This window comes from Mustelus asterias, chromosome 11 (genome assembly GCF_964213995.1).
Source record: "Mustelus asterias chromosome 11, sMusAst1.hap1.1, whole genome shotgun sequence".
Classification (NCBI taxonomy): Eukaryota; Metazoa; Chordata; class Chondrichthyes; order Carcharhiniformes; family Triakidae; genus Mustelus; species Mustelus asterias.
In genome coordinates this window covers 67,051,819-67,076,200 of record NC_135811.1, presented here as the reverse complement: position 1 = coordinate 67,076,200, position 24,382 = coordinate 67,051,819, and the positions used below count along the sequence as shown (strand labels likewise).

The 24,382-nt window shown below is 41.6% G+C and overlaps 1 protein-coding gene across 3 annotated transcripts in view; it reads left to right on the top strand.

Moving 5' to 3' along the window:
- Positions 1-24,382, top strand: part of LOC144500569 (protein TANC2-like) — a 1,073,639-nt gene that overhangs the window by 575,462 nt on the left and 473,795 nt on the right. The window lies entirely within an intron of this gene.

Genomic DNA, 24,382 nt, shown 5'->3' with positions numbered 1-24,382 from the left:
AAGTAATCAGAGCTTTGATCCAGGTCTTGGAACGAGGTCTGAGTTGGGTTCAATCCAAATCATATTCCTGATGGGTTCTGGAATACTTTTTCATGTTGGTTCCAGCATTTGACTCATAAAATTTAGCATACGAATGTGACATGTTTTACTCATAAAAGGACTATGGCAGCTCAGTGTTTGACTGCTGATTCAGATTTTAGGCTGTTTGTTACCCATATCTATCTGTTCTCAACTAGATGAAGAATTACTTGGCCAAGCGAGTATTTTGAGACACTAACCCATATGTGTAATTACTTGGGCAAGAAGAACTGATTAAAGCGTCTGCATGGAGTTCTGAACGTTTGACCATGTGTGACTAACTTAGTTTAATTTAGGGAAATGTCAATGAAAACTGTACATATGGCCTTTTGTCCCATTTGACAAAGTTCCACAGAAGAGGTTATTAGCAAAAATGCAAAGCCCAGAATTGGATGTAGCTTTGTACAGGGTGTAATTTGTTGTAAATTGGAAGACCGAATAGGGATTAAGGTCTTTGGCTAGTGGGGTGTTTGAAGTGGTGTTCTCCAGGGAGTTGTATTGGAGCCTCAGTTTTTCATCCTGTTGGTTAATGGCATGAAAGAAGAGACAGTTGTACATCCAACTAGGCAGATGTCAGTAAGTTGGAAAACAAAGTAAATAGTGTAGATAGAAGAAGGACGTTATAATGAGCAATAGACAAGTTAAGCGAGTGCGCAAAACTGTGGCCATGTGGATGAATGTGAGGACTTTGGATCTGAGAAATAAAAATCTGAGTATTTTTAGAAGGATGAGAGAATTGGAGCTGTGGAGCAAAAGGATTTGGGAATACCAGTGTGCACAGATCACAAATAGTTATTACTGAGGTAGAAATAGCAATCAAAATCGCAAATAAAATTAGAACGGGTGGCATAAACCTGGCTTGGAATCCTTTAAATTTAAGAAGGTTATTGGGTGATCTAATTGAAATCTTAGTAGACACAGTGAAATGATTTCCACTGGTAGGACTCAAAATTAGAGCTAGGTCAATAATGAGTGAAATCATGAAATACTTTCTCACACACAGTAGCGTAAATCCCTCACCCTCTGCCAAAAGAGGAAGAATGCTGGGCCAATTGATAATTTTATTAGTTGATATTGGGAGGTAGAAGAAAGGTGAGCAAATAGAACTGAGACACAGATCTGTTAAGATCCAATTAAATGCCAGATTTGGCTCAAGAAACCAAATGGCCTACTCCTGTTCCTGTGTTAGATCAAAGCCCATTTTTAATAGCATTTGGTTTATATTTATCCCATACTACAAAATGTTTCTTTCACTTTATCTACAACATTAAGAATATGAATAAAGAAATAGAGAATGCTATTCTATATCAGTTGTCTTGGCGGTTAAGGATCAGATAATTTGGAGAAGGTTGAACCAGTAGATAGATGTATGCAAAGGAAAAATGATCAAATTCACAACTGTTTCTATTTATATCAAGAAAAATATGACATCATCCCCTATGTCTTCTCAAGAGTCTAAATTGAATGTGGCATGTGAAACCTCCCAAGAAGAGTGAGGTTATTTCTAGGGCATGGTTTGTGTATGTCTAAGGAGAGGTTTAGACATTAAGTCTAAATACATTTAGCTGCATCCCCTCCTTGTGGCTGCTTCTGCTCTCTCAAATGTAATGTATGTAGCACATCCCTATTAAGACCATCTAATTGCCTGAGAGAGAGTAGATTATTTGAGATTCGTTGGCCTAGAGTTTCTGCTCAGTTGTGCTGGTGCAATTTGCCTGATATCACAATTGAGTTACTGTTAATCGCATCTTTTGCAGACCTTCAAGAAGATTCTAAGAATTAGGCCCTCTTCCTGCTTCCACTGCTTGAATATAAATGGTGGATTGAGGACTCAAAATAAGCATTAAAGTTTTGTATTATATCACTACAGCTACAGTGAAAGGAGATGTTGGGGTAGTATAGCATCAGGCTTATATTTTTGGACTAGCAATTCAGAGGTTTGATTATTTTTTGATTTGATTTATTATTGTCACATGTATTGGGAGGTATTGATAATTTGGAGAATGGAAGTGCAAATTCATCCACTGCGGTTTCAAGAACTGGAGGCCTGTGACCAGCAGTATGCCTCAGGGATTGGTGCTGGGTCCACTATTATTTGACATTTATATTAATGATTTGGATGAGAATATAGGAGGCATGGTTAGTAAGTTTGCAGATGACACCAAGATTGTTGGTATAGTGGACAGCGAAGAAGGTTATCTAGGATTGCAACGGGATCTTGATCAATTGGGCCAGTGGGCAGGTGAATGGCAGATGGAGTTTAATTTGGATAAATGCGAGGTGATGCATTTTGGTAGATCGAATCAGGACAGGATTTACTTAGTTAATGGTAGGGTATGGGGAGAGTTATAGAACAAAGAGATCTAGGGGTACAGATTCATAGCTCCTTGAAAGTGGAGTCACAGATGGACAGAGTGGTGAAGAAGGCATTTGGCATGCTTGGTTTTATTGGTCAGAACATTGAATACAGGAGTTGGGACGTCTTGTCGAAGTTATACATTGGTAAGGCCACACTTGGAACACTGTACAGTTCTGGTCACCCTATTGTAGAAAGGATATTATTAAACTAGAAAGAGTGCGGAAAAGATTTCTAGAATGCTACCGGGACTTGATGGTTTGAGTTATAAGGAGAGGCTGGATAGACTGGGACTTTTTTCTCTGGAGCGTAGGAGGCTTAGGGGTGATGTTTCTTTTTGACAAGGCTCATAATATCCCTCGTTATCCAGGGTTCCCAATACTTGCCACACTTTATCCTCACAGGTACATGCCAGTCCTGAATTCCAATCAGTTGACATTTGAAAGACTCTCACATGTCGGATGTTGATTTACCCTCAAACAGCCTCCCTCAATCTACACACTCCAGATCCTGCCTAATGTTGTTGTAGTCTTCCCCCAATTTAACACCTTTGCCCGAGGACCACTCTTGTCCTTATCCACAAGCACCTTAAAAGTTATGGATTTATGATCGCATCTTACAGGTGAAGCATTTTACCCCACTGACTGAAATACCACTAATGAATTTATTTACAAATAAACACTTAAACATTTAGGTTTTAATTAGCTATACAGACCCTGGTGCTCGATCTCCATGATAAATATTAGTAGCTAAATATACTAGTCACCTATACTATTTAATTAGTTTTTTATGAAACTGATTATTTATCCCTCTTGATCTGAAATCAAACTAAAATCAGTGATTTAAGTTAGTAACTCAGAGTAGATTTTCAAAGAATACCACTTAAGGTTACTGCTTGATTGAGTGTTTTTATACTGTCTGCTGGCATCCAACTTAATTGCAATTATCTGTACAGTGGAATTATTCACTAATCGGACAAGAATGTGCAGATACCAATAGAACGTGAACCTCGCAATAAGCGGAGCGAAATTATTGAGAAGGAAATCACAAATTGAGCTCTTTCATTAGAGAAAGTCTACTTCAGAATCATCTGTGTAAATGTTGAGACAAACTGGAAATGTTTTTTGCACTGATCATTAAGGAGATAAGGAAACTGCAAACTTTTAAAAGTGACAGATGAGAGAAGGTAAAGACGGCAGTCTTTGTGTAGGGAGTTAGAGAGACTCTTTTAATTGATGTCTATAAAGTTTAGATTTAGATCTAGATTTAAAGTAATTAGCAGAAGGATTAGAAGTGAGTTGAGGAGAAATGTTATCAGAGAGTAGGTGGCAAGAAGTAGGTCACAGAAGTTTGGGCAAGTTACAGCTTTTTACATGGTAGCATTTGAGATGCTGAGAATGAGAAAGGGCAGTTAGAGAATTGGAGTAAGGGAGAAGGGGGCATGGTTAGGCATTTTGTCTGCAAGGACAGAGAAAATTAACATTAGCAGTTTTGGTACTGTTAAGACCCAGGCTAGAAACTCCAAGGTATTTTGTGAAATTAGTCTAAGTTTTACATTTGATTTTGGCATTGGTGAACATAAGATGTTTCATTCCAGGTATGATTAAAGTGACACACTCGGAAGCTTTTATCAAAGTTTATTTAAGAACACAGAATAAAACAAAAATAATTAGCATAACTTTTACCAATTACAAGGCTTAAACATGACACAGTACAACTTAACAGCTAACTATCTCTTGTTCCAATTTGAAACAACATCCCACAGACATGCACTCTTCTTCAGAATTAGTCAGCACTAAAACAAGTATGCTCGTGTGATGCTGGATTTTGAGTTTTGTAACACCTGTGGACAGAAATTCAAGCCTGCGGTTTTCAGAGAAGGATATATCCTCAAAAAAGCAAAACCTCGGAGAGGTAAACACAGTCTCTGGCAGTTTTTAGCCTCCAGAGAGGGAAAAGAGAGAGACTGCTCTCTCTTAACTCAAAAGCAACATCGAAAACAACAAAAGTAAGACAGCAAAACTCCATTCCAGGGAGGGGGATAAACTCTGCTGTCCCCCTCAGCTTCAAGTGGCTTCTGAGAAACAAAACTAAAATTGGACTTCTCTGTGAGAACATAGCTCTCCCTAGCTATATGACCTGACTTGTCACTCAACCCCAATCAAGCTCCACTCGGCCACCCCAGGGGATAATTAAAACAACAGAACACTGCATTAGTTCAGATTAAAATAACCATGATGTCAGTTATACTGCTTCAGTAACAGTAAAGTACACCAGTTGCAGACAAACCTGGCACCAACAAAATCCCAGGGACTGCTAAAACATCCTGCAGGGAAACATTATTAAAATACATTTGTTAAAGGCACAGTACCATCACAGTGCGCATCAGCCTTATCTAATTGACTGGAACAGGTTCAAAGGGATGACTGCCCTGATGTTCACACTTATTTTACTGAGGCAATTCTCTGATGCACATATAAACATGTGGAATGGAAATAGAGTGCTTTATTGATGTTGAATCAAGATAGTCATTATTATGATAAATACCCGAAGTAGAGACAGAAACAGAATTTACAGCACAGGACCCATTTGACCCATTATATCTTTCCCGGCTGAAACAGCTATTCAGCCTAATCCCACTTTCCAGTTCTTCAATTTATGTTTATCCTAAGTAGGCTTACATTAACACTGCAATGAAATCACTGTGAAAATCCCCTAGGTTGGTCGGTAGCCTGACATTACCGTGCACATCAGACATTTTTTTAAAAATGTGATGAGGGTTTTTGCCTCTACCATTCTTTGGGGCGGTGAGGTAGTTGGGTAAGGTAAATTAATTGGCTGAGGTGATAGATGGATGAGATGGAATTTGGATCTGGAGGGTTAGTCAGGTGTTTGGAGGTAGTCAAGGGGATAGCCGGGTGTTCATGAAGATAGTCGGGATCTCTGGTCCATTCAGGGAGGATTCAGGTCAGTAGGGGGGATAGAACAAAGAACAAAGAAAATTAGAGCACAGGAACAAGCCCATCGGCCCTCCAACCCTGTACCGACCATGCTGCCCAACTTAACTAAAACCCCCTCCCTTCCAGGGACCATATCCCTCTATTCCCATCCTATTCATATATTTGTTAAGACGCCCCTTAAAAGTCACTATCGTATCTGCTTCCACTACCTCCCCCGGCAACGAGTTCCAGGCACCCACCAGTCTCTGTGTAAAAAAATCTGCCTCGTACATCTCTTTTAAAACTTGCCCCTCGCACCTTAAACCTATGCCCCCTAGTAATTGACTCTTCCACCCTGGGAAAAAGCTTCTGACTATCCACTCTGTCCATGCCTCTCATAATCTTGTAGACTTCTATCAGGTCTCCCCTCAACCTCCGTCGCTCCAGTGAGAACAAACCAAGTTTCTCCAACCTCTCCTCATAGCTAATGCCCTCCATACCAGGCAACATCCTGGTAAATCTTTTCTGTACCCTCTCCAAAGCCTCCACATCCTTCTGGTAGTGTGGCAACCAGTATTGAACACTATATTCCAAGTGCAGCTTAAGTAAGGTTCTATAAAACATCAACATGACTTGCCAATTTTTAAACTCAATACCCCGGCCGATGAAGGCAAGCATGCCGTATGCCTTCTTGACTACCTTCTCCACCTGCATTGCCACTTTCAGTGACCTGTGTACCTGTACACCCAGATCCCTTTGCCTATCAATACTCCGAAGGGTTCTGCCATTTACTGTATATTTCCTATCTGTATAGTTACATAGTTACCCAGATGTTAGACTAGGTTTAGAATACTGTGTCGAGTTCTGCATACCACAGTACAAAAATGACAGTGCAGCTATTGTAGGGATACAGAAGAAAGGAACCAGATTGATTAAGGGAATGATGGGATTGGATTCTTCTGAGCGGGCGGCACGGTGGCGCACTGGTTAGCACTGCTGTCTCACAGCGCCAGGGACCCGGTTCGATTCCAGCCTTGGGTCACTGTCTGTGTGGAGTTTACACATTCTTCCCCTGTCTGCATGGGTTTCCTCCTGTTGAAGTGGAAACTTTCCTGCTTCTTGACTGTGATAGAAAGACTCAACAAAATTTGTTCCGACAAAATAACAAGAATTTATTTACGAAAGACTGCATGCAGTATATGGCTGAAACTTGAAGTCAGAGAGCAGTTGGTACAAGTCCGCAATTACACAAAGAATCAGTTCAGTATTTATACATAATCATTATCAGTTTGCGTGACCAGAGCATATTCAGGAATTCGATTCGTAATAAAATCATAAGCAATGTCATTAATCATGTCATAACTTGCTGACCTCCTAGAACTCTTTGTCTCAACATTCATACCCTTATCTTGTCCTTTGATGGAACAGAAAAAGGTTGGTGACTCCTTCATCCCTGACCTTATCTTGTCTTATTCTTACAGCTTTAAGTTATGCGGAGTCAGCCTTATCAAGCCTTACAGGAGTCTGGCATTTTGAAATAGTTTTGGTCAGCCGTTCCTATATTGTACCAAATAGCTGACCAATTTTCCCATCGTGCTATTCCTTAGTTCGTACAACTTCACACTCGGGGTGCTCCGGTTTCCTCCCACAGTCCAAAAATGTGGGGGTTAGGTGGATTGACCATGGACTAGCTAGGGTAAAATGCACGGGGTTATGGGGATAAGGCTGGGGTGGGATTGTGGTTGGTGCAGACTCGATGGGCCGAATGGTCACCTCCTGCACTGTAGGATTCTAGGATTCTGTGATAATTACATAAATTGGGAATACTCTCACTGCAAAAAGACATGGTTGTGAGGTTATATGACTGTAAAGGGATGAGATGATGTAGCTATGACAAGCTGTTTCACCTTGTCTGCAGCGGGAGCAGCATAAAACACACCCTAAGCTCAAGAGAAGTAAATTCTAAATTAGCCTTCGGAAACACAATGTTTGTAATTTGTTTTCAATCTTTGTTTTCAATTCATTCAAATGCAAATTAGTCAGATTTTGTTTGGAAAATAATACCTTGAGACATATTACAATTTGAGACATGGCATGTGGTAGTTTCAGTTTGTGTTGAGGAGCAGGTGGTGTTGGACCTAAAGCTTTCAACACTTTTTTTCTCTGTCCTCATGTCTGGCTCTGTACTAGATTAGTTGTTAGAGATTGGTTGCCATGAGTCTAAAATTAGAATAGAGAGCATTTTTGCCAAACGGCCTCCTTCTACATCGTAAAATTTCTGTGATTCTGTATCTACCTATCTAAATTTGCCAGGCTCAGAAACACAGAAGAATCAGGTATCTCAAAGCCGAGGAGAATAAATTGTTCAAGTAGATTGCTGTTTTATGGAGGTGACGAGAAAGATATCAGAACTTTAATATGTTTAATATTCGATATATTGAAGTTTCATACATTAAGATGCCACTCTACTTAGAGCTGATATCGAAAAGCACATTGTATGTTGACCAAATGAAGCATTTAAAACAAATTGGAAATTTCTGATTGAGCGGGAGCAAGGTAAATTAGACTGCCTGTCAGTGGTTTACATCATAATATGCTGAGTTTTTTCTTGCTCATATCTTGGCTTGCATCCCGAGTAAATCTCGATTTTTCATCATAAGAGTTGACTTTCTCAGTAAAATCAGCTTCCATTTTTCAAATAGAATGTTGATGCAAGAAGATCTTTGCATTATACAGCTAATTTTCAAGTTTCATTGCATGTACAGGTAAAGAATCAGAGAATCATACAGTGCGGAAGAGACGTTTTGGCCCACAAGGTTTGCACCGACACACGAGAAAGACCTGAACTCCCACCTAATCCCATTTACCAGCACTTGGCCCATAGCCTTGAATGTTATGATGTACCAAGTGCTCATCCAGGTACTTTTTAAAGGATGTGAGGCAACTCACCTCTCCCACCCTCCCAGGTAGCGCATTCCAGACTGTCACCACCCTCTGGGTAAAAAGGTTTTTCTTCACACACCACACCCCCCTTAACCTCCTGCCCCTCACCTCGAACCTATGTTCTCTCCTCACTGACCCTTCAACTGAGGGAAACAGCTCCCTATCCACTCTGTCCATGCCCCTCACAATCTTGTACACCTCAATCAGGTCGCCTGTAAATCTTCTCTCTTCCAACGAAAACAAGATGTGGAGATGCCAGCGTTGGACTGGGGTAAACACAGTAAGAAGTTTAACAGCACCAGGTTAAAGTCCAACAGGTTTATTTGGTAGCAAATGCCACTAGCTTTCAGAATGCAATGAAAACAATCCAGCCTACCCAACCTCACTTCGTAACTTAAATGTTCCATCCCAGACAGAATCCTGGTGAATCTCCTCTGCACGTTCTCCAGTGCAATCACATCCTTCCTATAATGTGGCGACCAGAACTACACTCAGTACTCTCGCTGTGGCCTGACCAAAGTTCTATTCAATTCCAACACAAATTCACTGCTTTTGTAATCTATGCCTCAATTGATGAAGGCAAGTGTCCCCTAAGCCTTTTTCACCACCCTACTAACATGCCCTTCTGTCATAAAATCATAGAATCCCTACAGTGCAGAAGGAGGCCATTCGGCCCATCGCGACTGCACCGACAACAATCCCATCTAGGCCCGATCCCTGTAACCCCACAAATTTACACCGCTAACCCGTCTAACCTATGCATTCCATGACACCATGGGGCAATTTAGCATGGCTAATGCACCTAACACGCAGGTCTTTGGATTGTGGGAGAAAACCAGAGCACCCAGAGGAAACCCACGCAGACATGGAGAAAGTGTAAACTCCACATAGACCGTGACCAAGCTGGGAATTGAACCCAGATCCCTGGAGCTGTGAGGCAGCAGTGCTAACCACTGTGCCGCCCCACCGTGTCTTCCGCGATCTATGGACAAACACGCCAAGGTCCCTTTGTTCCACAGAACTTCTTAGTGTCATGCCATTCATTGAATACTTCCTTGTCAAATTACTCCTTCCAAAGTGTATCACCTCACACTTTTCAGGGTTAAATTCCATCTGCCACTTATCTGCCCATTTGACCATTCTATATATCTCCTCTTGTAGCCCAAGACATTCAGCCTCACTGTTAACCACCCGGCCATTCTTTGTCATCCGCAAACTTACTAATCCAACTCCCCCCACATAGTCATCAATGTCGTTTATATCAATGATGAATAATAAGGAACCCAAATTCGATCTATGTAGTACGCCACTGGACATGGCTTCCAGTCACTAAAGCAGCCTTCTGTAATCACCCTCTGTATCCGACAGCTGAGTCAATTTTGAATCCACTTTATCAAATTCCCCTGTATCCCATGTGCATTTACCTTCTTTACTGGTCTCCCATGTGGGACCTTGTCAAAGGCTTTGCTAAAATCCATATAAACTACATCAACTGCACTATCTTCATCTACACACCTGGTCACCTCCTCAAAACAATTCAATCAACTTCCCTCTGACGAACCATGCTGACTATCCCTGATCAAGCCTTGCCCCTCCAAGTGGAGATAGATGCTCTCCTTCAGAAGTTTCTCCAATAGTTTCCCTACCACTGACGTGAGACTTATCTGTTCCCTGGCTTATCTCTACAACCCTTCTTAAATAGCAGAACCACATTAGCTGTTCTCCAGTCGTCTGGCACCTCCCTCGATGGATGTCTCGGCACTCTACACCAGCATCCCCCATGACGATGGCATTGCTGCAACGGCCTCAGTGCTCAGCGCCGACAACTGCCAGTTTCCAGATGCAATTTTACAACTTATCCGCTTCATCCTGGACCACAATGTCTTCACCGTCAACAACCAGTTCTTCATCCAGACACACAGAACAGCCATGGGGACCAAATTCGCACCTCAATATGCCAACATCTTCATGCACAGGTTCGAACAAGACTTCTTCACCGCACAGGACCTTCAACCGATGCTATACACTAGATACATCGATGACATTTTCTTCCTTTGGACTCATGGTGAACAATCACTGAAACAACTATATGATGACATCAACAAGTTCCATCCCACCATCAGACTCACCATGGACTATTCTCCGGAATCGGTTGCATTCTTGGACACACTCATCTCCATTAAGGACGGTCACCTCAGCACCTCACTATACCGCAAGCCCACGGATAACCTCACGATGCTCCACTTCTCCAGCTTCCACCCTAAACACATTAAAGAAGCCATCCCCTACGGACAAGTCCTCCGTACACACAGGATCTGCTCGGATGAGGAGGATTGCAACAGACACCTCCAGACGCTGAAAGATGCCCTCATAAGAACAGGATATGGCGCTCGACTCATCGATCGACAGTTCCAACGCGCCACAGCTAAAAACCGCACCAACCTCCTCAGAAGACAAACACAGGACACGGTGGACAGAGTACCCTTCGTTGTCCAGTACTTCCCCGGAACGGAGAAGCTACGGCATCTCCTCCGGAGCCTTCAACATGTCATTGATGAAGACGAACATCTCTTCAAGGCCATCCCCACACCCCCACTTCTTGCCTTCAAACAACCGCACAATCTCAAACAGACCATTGTCCGCAGCAAACTACCCAGCCTTCAGGAGAACAGTGACCACGACACCACACAACCCTGCCACAACAACCTCTGCAAGACGTGCCGGATCATCGACATGGATGCCATCATCTCACGTGAGAACACCATCTACCAGGTACACGGTACATACTCTTGCAACTCGGCCAACGTCGTCTACCTGATGCGCTGCAGGAAAGGATGTCCCGAGGCATGGTACATTGGGGAAACCATGCAGACGCTGCGACAATGGATGAATGAACACTGCTCGACAATCACCAGGCAAGACTGTTCTCTTCCTGTTGGGGAGCACTTCAGCGGTCACGGGCATTCGGCCTCTAATATTCGGGTAAGCCTTCTCCAAGGCGGCCTTCATGACACATGACGGCGAAGAGTCGCTGAGCAGAAACTGATAGCCAAGTTCTGCACACATGAGGACGGCCTCAACCAGGATATTGGGTTCATGTCACACTATCTGTAATCCCCACAGCTTGCCTGGACTTGCAGAATTTCACTGGCTGTCCTGTCTGGAGACAATACACATCTCTTTAACCTGTCTTAATGCTCTCTCCACTCACATTGTTTGTACCTTTAAGACTTGATTAGCTGTAAGTATTCGCATTCCAACCATTATTCTGTAAATTGAGTCTGTGTCTTTATATGCCCTGTTTGTGAACAGAATTCCCACTCACCTGAAGAAGGAGCTTAAGGCTCCGAAAGCTTGTGGCTTTTGCTACCAAATAAACCTGTTGGACTTTAACCTGCTGTTGTTAAACCTCTTACTGTGACCTCCCTCATGGCCAGAGAGGAATTGAAAATTTGGATCAGAACCCCTGCAATCTCCTCCCTTGCCTCCCACAGCAGCCTCGCAAACAATTCATCTGGACCTGGAGATTTATCCACTTTTAAGGTTGTCAACACCTGTACCTATGTCAATTTGCTCAAAACTTCAGTCTCTCCCTGAATTCCATACCTTCTTCCTCATTCTCTTGGGTGAAGATGGATGTGAACTCTACACTGTTGTCTAGCTCAACCTACAGATTTCCCCCATGGTCCTTAATGGGCCCTATTGTTTCCCTGGTTATGCTCTTTCCATTGAAATACTTATGGAATATCTTGGGCTTTTCCCTACTTTTACCAGCCAGAGCTTTCTCATATGCTTTTCATTTTCCTAATTGCTTTCTTAAGCTCCACCCTGCACTTTCTACACTCCACTAATGCCCTCGCTGATTTGTTCCCTTTATACTTGCTAAAAGCCTTTCATTTCCTTCTCATCATATCCTGAATGTCTCTGGCCATCCATGGTTAAAGGAGATTTAAAATGTAGCACAATAAATCTTCATTCGAACAAAGAACAGTACAGCATAGGAACAGGCCCTTAGGCCCTCCAAGTGTGCGCTGATCACGTTTACCTATCTAAACCAACCGCTTATATCCCTCTATTCCCCATTTGTTCATATGCCTATCAAGATGAGTCTTAAATGTGGCTAACGTAACTGCCTCAACCACCTCACTTGGCAATGCATTCCAGGCCCCCTCTGCATAAAAAAACTTCCCCCGCACATCTCTAGTGAACCTTTCCCCCCTCATCTTGAACTTGTCCCCCCTTATAATTGTCATTTCTGCCCTGGGACAAAGCTTCCAACTGTTCACCCTATCTATACCTCATAATTTTATAAACTTCTATCAGGTCACCCCTTAGCCTCCGTCTTTCCAGGGAGAACAATCCCAGTTTATTCAGTCTCTTCTCATAGCTAATATTCTCCATATCAGGCAACATCCTGGTAAACCTTTAATGCACTCTCTCCAAAGCCTTCACGTCCTTCTGGTAGTATGGTGACCGGAATCGGACACAGTATTCCGAATATGGTCTAACCTATGTTTTATATAACTGTAACATAATTTGCCAATTTTTATACGCAATGCTCTGTCTGATGAAGGCAAACACTTTCTTCACCATCTTTTCCACCTGTGCTGCCACTTTTAAGGATCTGTGGACCTGTACTCCCAGATCTCTGTGTGTGTCTGTGCTCCTGATTGTTCTGCCATTTACTTTATAGCTCCCACCTGAATTGGAATTACCAAAATGCATCACCTCGCATTTGTCTGGATTAAATTCCATCTGCCATTTCTCTGCCCAATTTTTCAGTCTATCTCTCTCTGACAGTCTTCATCACTATCCACAACTCAGCCAATCTTAGTATCATCTGCAAACTTGCTAATCAGACCAGCGACGTTTTCTTCCAAGTCATTTATATATAATTATATAATCATTAATCATCATTAATGCAGTTGTTTTCTCAATTCTTGCAAAGCAATCAAGACATCTCTTCGCATTCTGTTTTAATGAAGTGCATTCTCGAAGGATAATTATCTGTAAATGAGGCAAATTTATTGCAAGTGATTATTTTTAAAGTATTTCAATAAGTAGAAAATTGGTTAACTAAAAATACTGATGGAACAAACTGTCATCAAGTAATTTTAGTTTTGATATGACTCACGTTATTTTGTTCAGACAGAAAATAATATGCAATTCTTTTCTTACATTAATAAAGTATATATATATTTTCTATATGGACTGTGTGCATATAGAAATGAATTCTTTAGCAAAGAGTGAAACCACTGGTTTGAGAAGAACGGCCACCCTCTCAAAGGATTCTAGGAATGGGCAATAAGTGTCAGTCTTGCCAGCAATGGTTACACTCATGAGATTGAATAACACAAACCCTGACAGTGTCACTTTAGTGTCAGTAGTACCAGAATGGCATTGATTGGTGTTGTGCAATGGATCCAAAACATGTAAAGCCCAAAAATATCAGACGCTACTGAAGGTATGTGCCTCCACTCACTAGATGGTTTTACCAAAAATGTATTGCTTCATTTGGACAAAGTGTTTCCGTTCCATTTGCCACACGATAGTTAGAAGTGGAATGTTGTAGAAAATTAAAGGTATCTCTATGAAACAATTGTGGCTGTAACGACAGTTGGTTGCCTGTAATGCAAGCTCTTCAAGGCAAACAGAAAACCAACAATGAATGTGTATGAATGACACGTTGTTTGCATTGTTTTTCTGGGGAAAGGTGATGGACAGGTTAACAATTATTTCACCCATTCTGTAATGCATTTTAACTATGTTCCTATCCATAGCTTCTGCCACATGAAGTTGTCTAAGTTCTGATTTATTTAGATTTCCAGAGGGCCTTTAACAAGGTGCCGCATAGGAGACTGTTAAATAAGTTAAGTGCCCATGGTGTTAAGGGTACGATCCTGGCATGGAAGAGGATTGGTTCACTGGCAGAAGGCAGAGAGTGGGAATAAACAGGTCTTTCTCAGGATGGCAGCCGGTGACGAGTGGTGTGCCTCAGGGGTCAGTCATGGGTCCACAACTTTTCACAACATACATTAACGATTTGGAGGAAGGAACTGAAGGCAAGGCACTGTTGCTAAGTTTGCAGATGATACAAAGATATGTAGAGGGACAGGTAGTATTGAGGAAGCAGGGGAGGTGCAGAAGGACTTGGACAGGTTAGGAGAGAGGGCAAAGAAGTGGCAGATGGAATACAATGTGGAAAAGTGTGAGGTTGTGCACTTTGGAAGGAGGAATGGAGGAATAGACTATTTTCTAAATGGGGAAATGCTTAGGAAATCAGAAACACAAAGGGACTTGGGAATCATTGTTCAAGATTCTCTTAAGGGTAATGTGCAGGTTCATTCGGCAGTTAGGATGGCAAATGCAATGTTAGCATTCATGTCGAGAGGGCTAGAATACAAGAGCAGGAATGTACTTCTGAAGCTGTATAAGGCTCTGGTCAGACCCCATTTGGAGTATTGTGAGCACATCTTTGGACTGTGGGAGGAAACCAGAGCACCCGGAGGAAACTCACGCAAACACGGGGAGAATGTGCAAACTCCACACAGACAGTGACCCGAGCCGGGATTAATAAGGGGATCAGGGGTTATGGGGAAAAGGCAGGAGAATGGGGATGAGAAAAAAATCAGCCATGATTGGATGGCGGAGCAGACGTAATGGGCCGAGTGGCCTAATTCTGCTCCTATGTCTTTATGGTCTTGTGATTGTTTCACAAGATGGACTGTAGTTGTAGCTCCAAACCTGATTGACATACTGTGATATATTCCATATTATTTTATTTTATAAATAAATAATAAAGATATATTCCAAAGCATGTGGAAAATGTTTGGATGATGAAAGGCAGATTTGTTACCATGTAAAGTTTTGTTCATTTTTTGAAAAAGTCCATCTGCCTAACTGATTCAGGGATGTTGTTATGGGGACTAGGGCAGTAATTAATTTCAGCTTTGCTTCAGGTCTATTGAACTATTGGAATGATGCAGGTCCTGAACTTTATATATTGTTTGAGTATACTTTGTGTGGAGTAGCCTATCATAACATTTGTAACAGCATGCTTTGCACCTGATTTCCCCAGAGCCAATCAAGCTAGGTTTTATTCCAACATGTTGAGCGAATTTAAAGCTCTTTGAAAACTCAAAACTTCCCAGAGGCATCTGGGTCCCAAGATGAGCTCAGTGAGTACGATGTTTACTTTCCATCCATATATCCCCGTCCCCAATCCCGTGGTCCTTTGAATTTAGGACCTAGGGATTCTTGGCTTTTATAAATTATGTGGTGTTCTTTGCTTATGGAATAGGTATGGTTTTCATTGGTATCAAATGAAGTAACTTCAGTTTGAACCTTGAATGTAGTCCAGACCCATTTGGTACTCTTTATACCATTTGCAGCTAATTTTTGACAAATGTATTCAGCATAATCTTCCCTTGTCTTATGATATTGATCGGCACCAGTAATTTTAAAAAAGAAATTTGAACTTCCAGTTATTAACTTCTTTTATTCATGCAAGGGATGTGGACATCGCTGGAAAGACCAATGTGTATTGCCCATCCCTAATTTCCAAACAATGTGGCCTTGATGTCAAGGGCAATCACTCTCCCTTCACCTCTGGAGTTCAGCTCTTTTGTCCATGTTTGGAAGCTGGAATGGGGTCAGGGGCAGAGTGGCCCTGGCTGACCCAAACTGAGTATCAGCGAGCAGGTTATTGTTAAGTAAGTATTGAAAGCACCGTTGATGATCCCTTCCATCACTTCACTGATGTTCGAGAGAAAACTCATGGGGTAGTAATTGGCCAGGTTGGATTTATCCTGCTATTTGTTTTTTTTAGGACATACCTGGGTAATATTCCACATTGCCAAGTAGATGCCAGGATTATAGCTGTAATAGACCAGCTCAGCTAGGGGCGCAGCAAGTTTTGGAACTCGAAGTTTTCAGTACCTTGTCATGGCCAATGGTCTTTGCAGTATTCAGTGCCTCCAGCTGGTTTTTGATATCACATGGAGTGAGTCGAATTTGATGAATACTGACATCTGTGGTGCTGGGACCTGTGGAAGAGGTCGAGATGAATCATCAACCATCCGCTCAAAACATCTGGCTGCAGATTATTGCTTCAGCCTTATCTTTTGCATTGATGTACTCGGCTCCCCCAACACCTGATTGAAAGAATTCACCACAATATCCCAAGTTTTGTACAAAACCTCTACTGTACAAATGTCGAGCAATGGAAGTATTACTTAACACTGTATTTCACAAACATTTGTACTTTAACATGAAAAATTATCAGAGCACTCCTTTTGGGGTGGCACGGTAGCACAGTGGTTAGCACTGCTGCCTCACAGCTCCAGGGACCCGGGTTCGATTCCCGGCTCGGGTCACTGTCTGTGTGGAGTTTGCACATTCTCCCCGTGTCTGCGTGGGTTTCCTCCGGGTGCTCCGGTTTCCTCCCACAGTCCAAAGATGTGCGGGTTAGGTTGATTGGCCATGCTAAATTGGCCTTTAGTGTCCCAGGATGTATAGGTTAGAGGGGTTAGTGGGGTAAATGTGTGGAGTTGTGGGGATAGGGTCTGGGGTGGGATGATTGTCGGTGCAGACTCAATGGGCCGAATGGCGGCCTCCTGCACTGTCGGGGTTCTATGATTCTAATCTTATTTTACTCAAGAGTTCCCTTATACTTGATCCCTTGACTTCCACTGGTGTGGAACCAAGGTGTCTGTCTTACCTTTCAGGAATTCACTTTGATTTGCCTCAGTGTTTCTGCTATTTTCCAAAGTATGACATTTCCTGGGGTCAATCCTAGTTCACAACTGCTTGATTGCATCTTGCAGATTCTCTCTCTCACCCGTCTCTTAAGTGCCTTGGAATCAGATTTCAACTCACTGTTTCAGTTAGAAATCACCCAGATAAAACCCAAAACAAATCTCCCTGAAATGTATCTCCACGACAATGTGGCGTGCCTGGCATATCCCAGACTGAGATTTAAACTAATTATCTCTGATTTCCAAACATCTCCTTTATGCGTAATTTAAACCCATTTTCTGTAGTAATGTGATTGTATTTGTTTTTACTTTTTATTTTAAAGCAATTTAATCTGCAAACATCATTGACCAAAAGGATATAGAAAAAACTGGGCTCATGGAGCCAGATTAAATATGTCCCTTTTCTATTTAAGGAAACAGACTGCTAATTCAGTGTAAATGTGGATGAAAAGCTTGGAGATAGCCCATTGTTTAACTTCCAATACATCCCACTATAACCTTATAAAATAAACGTAGACCACCCTTTGATGTGTAATTCCTTCAGGTCTATTTGCTAGCTTCTCAAACTAAGTGTTGTCATTTATCTTGCATTTTAATATTTCAAGCCCCAAACTAAAAGTAATTCTGCTTAGACATATGAATTATAAAATTCGATATTTGTTTTATCTGTCACAAGTCCATTATTCAAAGTATTGTAAATATCAAGACATTTACTGTTCTGCACCTTAAGCGTTCCTTATTCAGATGCACTTTGTATTATGTCCAATCCAAATGAAAAGGTTTTGAAAGGGAATGGTAACCGTTCCTGCTTTGTACTTGCAGTACGTTACATCAGGCACTGACAGACTCCAAGGAATGATAGCATTTGGCTGAACTTCTTTCTCTCTGATGTCTGCCTTTTCATTATGAATTCTAGGAGCTGCTGGTTGTTTCAATTTATCTACTGCTCTGAGTGCACCCAGAGCTCCAGGATCTCTTTGAATCTTTTAAGCACTGAATTTTCTAAAAGTAGTGAGTATGAGGGAGAATTGGGCAGATGTCTAACATGGTTACATCCATGTGACTCATTTTGATATCAAGTCTTTATGTTTGAAGGGAATGGTTTCTTGCCATGTTCAGACCTCAGTGTCATTTTCCTATTCTATAGAATTCTCATTTGCATGAAATGCTTACTTCAGAATTTCAGGTTCAGGCCATTATATTCTGTTCATATCTTAAATGTATTAAATTCAATAATTGGTTATGTACCTTCTACACTGCGTTATATATCACACATTTACAAAGAACCTAACGGGGATTCAGTCCAAAACAAGCATGTTAGAACATAGAACATTATAGCGTAGTACAGGCCCTTCGGCCCTCGATGTTGCACCGACCAGTGGAACCAATCTAAAGCCCCTCTAATCTACACTATTCCAATATCATCCAAATGTTTATCCAATAACCATTTGATTGCTCTTAATGTTGACGAGTCCACTACTGCTGCAGGCAAGGCATTCCACACCCTTACTACTCTCTGAGTAAAGAACCTACCTCTAACATCTGTCCTATATCTCTCACCCCTCAATTTAAAGCTATGTCCCCTCGTGCTAGCCATCACCATCTGAGGAAAAAGGCTCTCACTATCCACCCTATCTAATCCTGTGATCATCTTGTAAGTCACCTCTTAACCTTTTTCTCTCTAATGAAAACAACCTCAAGTCTCTCAGCCTTTCCTCATACGATTTTCCCACCATACCAGGCAACATCCTGGTAAATCTCCTCTGCACCCTTTCCAACACTTCCACATCTTTCCTATAATACGGCGACCAGAACTGTACGCAGTACTCCAAGTGCGGCCGCACCAGAGTTTTGTACAGTTGCAGCATGACCTCCTGGCTCCGAAACTCAATCCCTCTACCAATAAAAGCTAACACACCGTACGCCTTCTTAACAACCCTATCAACCTGGGTGCCAACTTTCAGGGATCTATGCACATGGACACCCAGATCCCTCTGTTCATCCACACTACCAAGTATCTTACCATTAGCCCAGTACTCTGTATTCCTGTTACTCCTTCCAAAGTGAATCACCTCACACTTTTCCGCATTAAACTCCATTTGCCACCTCTCAGCCCAGCTCTGCAGCTTATCTATGTCCCTCTGTAACCTGCCACTTCCCTCCGCACTGTCTACAACTCCACCGACTTTAATGTCATCCGCAAATTTACTAATCCATCCTTCCACGCCCTCATCCAGGTCATTAATAAAAATGACAAACAGCAGTGGCCCCAAAACAGATCCTTACGGTACACCACTAGTAACAACTCCAGGATGAATATTTCCCATCAACCACAACCCTCTGTTTTCTTACAGCTAGCCAATTCCTGATCCAAACCACTAAATCACCCTCAATCCCATGTGTCCATATTTTCTGCAAAAGCTTACCATGGGGAACCTTATCAAACGCTTTGCTGAAATCCATATACACCACATCAACCGCTTTACCCTCATCCACCTCTTTGGTCACCTTCTCAAAGAACTCAATAAGGTTTGTGAGGCACGACCTACCCTTCACAAAACCGTGCTGACTATCCCTAATCAAATTATTCCTTTCTAGGTGATTATAAATCCTATCTCTTACTATCCTTTCCAATACTTTGCCCACAACAGAAGTAAGGCTCACCGGTCTATAATTACCAGGGTTGTCCCTACTCCCCTTCTTGAACAAGGGGACAACATTTGCTATCCTCCAGTCTTCTGGCACTGTTCCTGTAGACAATGACGACACAAAGATCAAAGCCAAAGGCTCTGCAATTTCCTCTCTAGCCTCCCAGAGAATCCTAGGATAAATCCCATCTGGCCCAGGGGACTTAACTATTTTTACCCTTTCCAGAATTGCTAACACCTCCTCCTTATGAACATCAATCCCATCCAGTCCAACAGCCTGCATCTCAGTACTCCCCTCGACAACACTGCCCCTCTCCAGTGTGAATACTGATGAAAAATATTCATTTAGTGCCTCTCCTATCTCTTCAGACTCCACGCACAACTTCCCACTACTGTCCTTGACTGGCCCTAATCTTACCCTCGTCATTCTTTTACTCCTGATGTACCTATAGAAAGCTTTCGGGTTTTCCTTGATCCTGCCAAAGACTTCTCATGTCCCCTCCTGGCTCTTCTTAACTCTTTCTTTAGGTCCTTCCTGGCTGATTGTTGTATCTGCAATCATTGCTGTCACTTTTTATCTTGTCATTTATAAAAAACTTGAACCACACTAATGAGTTCAAGCCAAATGTGTTCTCTTTTCTGGTTGCTAGATTTGAACATTGATTCCTCCTTGTTTGTCAATTCCAGTAGAGCACTGGTACTGCAGTTATCTCCATTTTTAGCTTTTGGTGTGTTTTTCACCAGTGTAGGGAACTGACTACCGTTTCCATACTCGAGCAATTTTGACCAAATATTGTTTGCTCCCAGTTGTCCCCATTTGCAACTTGAAGCGTGATTGCGTGAGCCGTATAAGTAAGGTAACTCATGGCTACAAATGTCTTGACTGCTTCCTTTTCATTTTGTTGAATGTTCTCTCGCTTCCTTGTTACGACCAGCTGGGAGGGGTTGAACTGGCTTCCCTCTATTCAACCTCCTCAGTTGGTCACAACAAAGGTTTAAGTTTCCTTTTTATGAGGTTATGTCTTTTCCAAATCAATGTATTGAACCATTTCAGTTGCGAGCAATAAGGAACCAATCAAATGAGGTTTTCTTGAGTTAGAGTTTATTAGCCACTAAACCCGTGAACAATGAAAAAAGCACTGCATCAACCATGGGACCCTTATGCTATCATTCGATTAGCACACGTGCACAGGTATGAGAAATAAAGGGAGTTCGCATCCAATAAAAGATGGTAAATGAAAATGCAGATAACTGTCCGTTGATTGTCCTTGAGGTGTAGATTTTTCAGTATCGCAGCTAATTTATGTTTGCTCATTTCTTGAATGTATCAGATGTAGAAGATGTTACAAATATTATGAGACCTCCATTGTTGGTCGCTTTCTGATAGAGTTGATTTCTTAAGTTGCTTGACACTCTTACTCCATAAAGGATTAAAAGCAGCCCTCAACTTGTTTCCTGTGCTGAAAAATTTCTTGACACCGCCTTTGTCACTTGCAATCTCTCTCTATTGCCTGGCAGCCATACCTATTATGTATTTCCAAGAGGTTTTGGGTGGCCAAATAGCCTCTCCTGCACTGGAGGGATTCTATGATTCTGTCCGTTAGACAGTAGAGTTTCGATGGCGGTTTTGATTATAAGGGGTGTCTCTCTCCTCACTCCCTGAAAGTGATTTGTTGGTTTCTCACCCTCGCATTGGAATGTGGCCTTCCATTTTTACACAGTTTGCACTGTCTCAATTAAATTACAAAATTTCCAGTCAGTTGAAAGTTGAAAAATCATATTTTCAAAAATAAAAGGACATAATCTAGTATATCCTTGAACTCTTTTTTTGATGCAACTTTGGTCAAATATCACTTTATTAGTGCAAATTACTCCAATCAATAAGATGAAAAATTAAAAGAATTTGAATTTAGTCATTTTTACTCTTGCAAATAAAACTCATGAATGCCTATGATGCATCTCAAGGGCACTTGACTGCCAGAACAAGTTATTGTAACCTTGTATAAATCAATGCTGAGCTGGATGAATATTATATTGGGAATACGATTATGTTGGATGAAACTTATCCTTAGTTGGCCAAATACTCTAAGATGCAATAGTTCCTTGGCTGGTTAGCAGAGTAGGGACCAATGTCATATTTGGAATATAATTGGATTACTGCTGAAAGGTGAAGATTTGAAGTTAATAACTACGTGATATTTGGGAGTTTCACTCATTACTTTGGGGCTTGACACTGAAGAGGTGAAATTAATTGCAGGGGCCAAACCAGCAGCCATTTAATGCACACCAAGTTCCTATAAATAACAACGAGATTAATGAGCATGTAATCTGTTTTTGAGAAGTGGTGATTGAAGAAGAAATATTAGCTAAGTAAATTGGAAAATATATTCAACAGGAGAGTATCTTCAATGTCAACCAGTAGAATAGAGTACACTCTGATATAAAATCTTCCCAAGGATGGTACATTCAGCAGCTCTGTGCTTTTAATAGAGCTCAATGCTGAATTATGTAGAAATTTATACTATCAATTTACATCCACATTTAGGTGGTTCATGTACTTTAGACCCCTGAAATTGAAGAGATTTTCATCCCTTCCACAAACAGTGGTTCCCAACCTTTTCAGTAACACTTCAATCAGACAAACAATTTCAAGCACCTTCACTTTTTTTTGAGCTGAATCAATTGCTCATAAACGTCCCCCAATGTAGTAACTTACCAACAGTGGCCAATCACATACAGAGCGGGGCCACCAGTTGTCCCATCTCTACGCTATATTTTTGGCAGGATCCGACTGGGTACTTGCTATTTCAGGCCATTCAAAACTAAAGATTTGGAAAGGCGATATCACATAGAAACTAGTCGCAGGAGTCGGCAATTTAGCCCTTTGAGCCTGCTCCACCATTCGTTTTGATCATGATTGATTGTTGAATTCAATATCCTGATTACACCCCCCCTTCCCTCATATTCTTTGATCCCTTTAGCCCCAAGAGCTATGTCAGTTTCTTCTTGAAATCAAACAGTGTTTTGACTTCAACTACATTTCGTGGTAGTGATTTCCACACATTCACCACCCTCTGGGTGAAGAAATTTCTCCTCACCTCAGCTCTAAAAGGTTTACCCCTTATCCTCAAACTATGACTCCCTAGTTCTGGACTCCCCCACCATTGGGAACATTCTTTCTGAATGTACCCTGTCTAACCCGTTAGAATTTTATAAGTTTATATGAGATCCCCTCTCACTCTTCTAAACTCCAGTGAATATAATCCTAACCAATTTGTCTCTCCTCATATGACAGACCTGCCATCCCAGGAATTAGCCTGATAAACCTTCACTGTACTCCCTCTATATCACGGACATCTTTCCTCAGATAAGGACACCAAAACTGCACACAATACTCTATACAATTGCAGCAAAACATCCCTGTTCCTATACTCAAATCCTCTCGCTATGAAGACCAATATAGTATTTGCCTCCTTTATTGCCTGCTGTACCTGCGTGCTTACTTTCAGTGACTGATGCACAAGGACAGCAAGGTCTCGTTGAGTATCCACCCTCTCAATTTACACCCATTCAAGTAATAATCTGTATTCGCATTATTGCTACCAAAGTGAATAACCTCACATTTAACCACATTATACTGCATCTGCCATACATATACCCACACACTCAGATCGTCCAAATCACGCTGAAGCATCTTTGCATCCTCCTCGCAGCTCACCCTCCAACCCAGCTTTGTATCATCTGCAAATTTGTAGATAATACATTCAGTTCCCTCTTCCAGATCATTAATATTTAATATGAATAGTTGGGGTCCTAGCACAGATCCCTGCAGGACCCACTGGTCACTGCCTGCCAATCAGAAAAGGACCCATTCATGCCAACTCTTTGCTTCATATCTGCTAACCAGCTTTCATCTCAAGACATTACCTGTAATCCCATGTACTTTAACTTTACATAGTAGTCTGTTATGTGAGACCTTCTCAAAAGCCTTCTGAAAGTCTAAATAAACCATATCTACTGGTTCTCCTCGATCAACTCTACTAGTTACATCTCAAAGAATTCCAATAGATTCATCAAGCATGAGTTCCCTTTTGTAAATCCATGCTGAGTTTGTCTGATTATACCACTGCCTTCCAAATACTGAGTTATGAAATCGTTGATAATGGACTCCAGCAACTTCCCCAGTACCGACGTTAGGCTCACTGGCCTATAGTTCCCTGTTTTCTCCCTACCTCCCATTTTGATTAGTGGGCTTACATGAGTTACCCTCCAATCTGTAGGAACCAGTGCAGAGTCCTGAAGAATTTTGAAAATAAGCAACCAGCAACAAATCTCGAATTATATTTATTTATATTTTTTATATTGAGACACCAAGATATATCAACTGGAATATTACTGAAACCGAGGAAGATATTCAATTAGCAACTCTGATGTGCGTGTCCGTCCACCCCCACCCTGGTCAGACCTGCAGTTGGTCTGTTAAGTAGACTTGATATACTTTGTGTCCATAGTTTTCTACCCCAGCAACACAACGTTATGTACAATGCAATACAAAATCACTCTATCCAATGAGAGGAACCCATGCGTATTTGATTAAATTATAGGGGGAGCACCTGTATTTCAATTCGATCGTAATGAAAGAGGAATATAAAGACACACTGA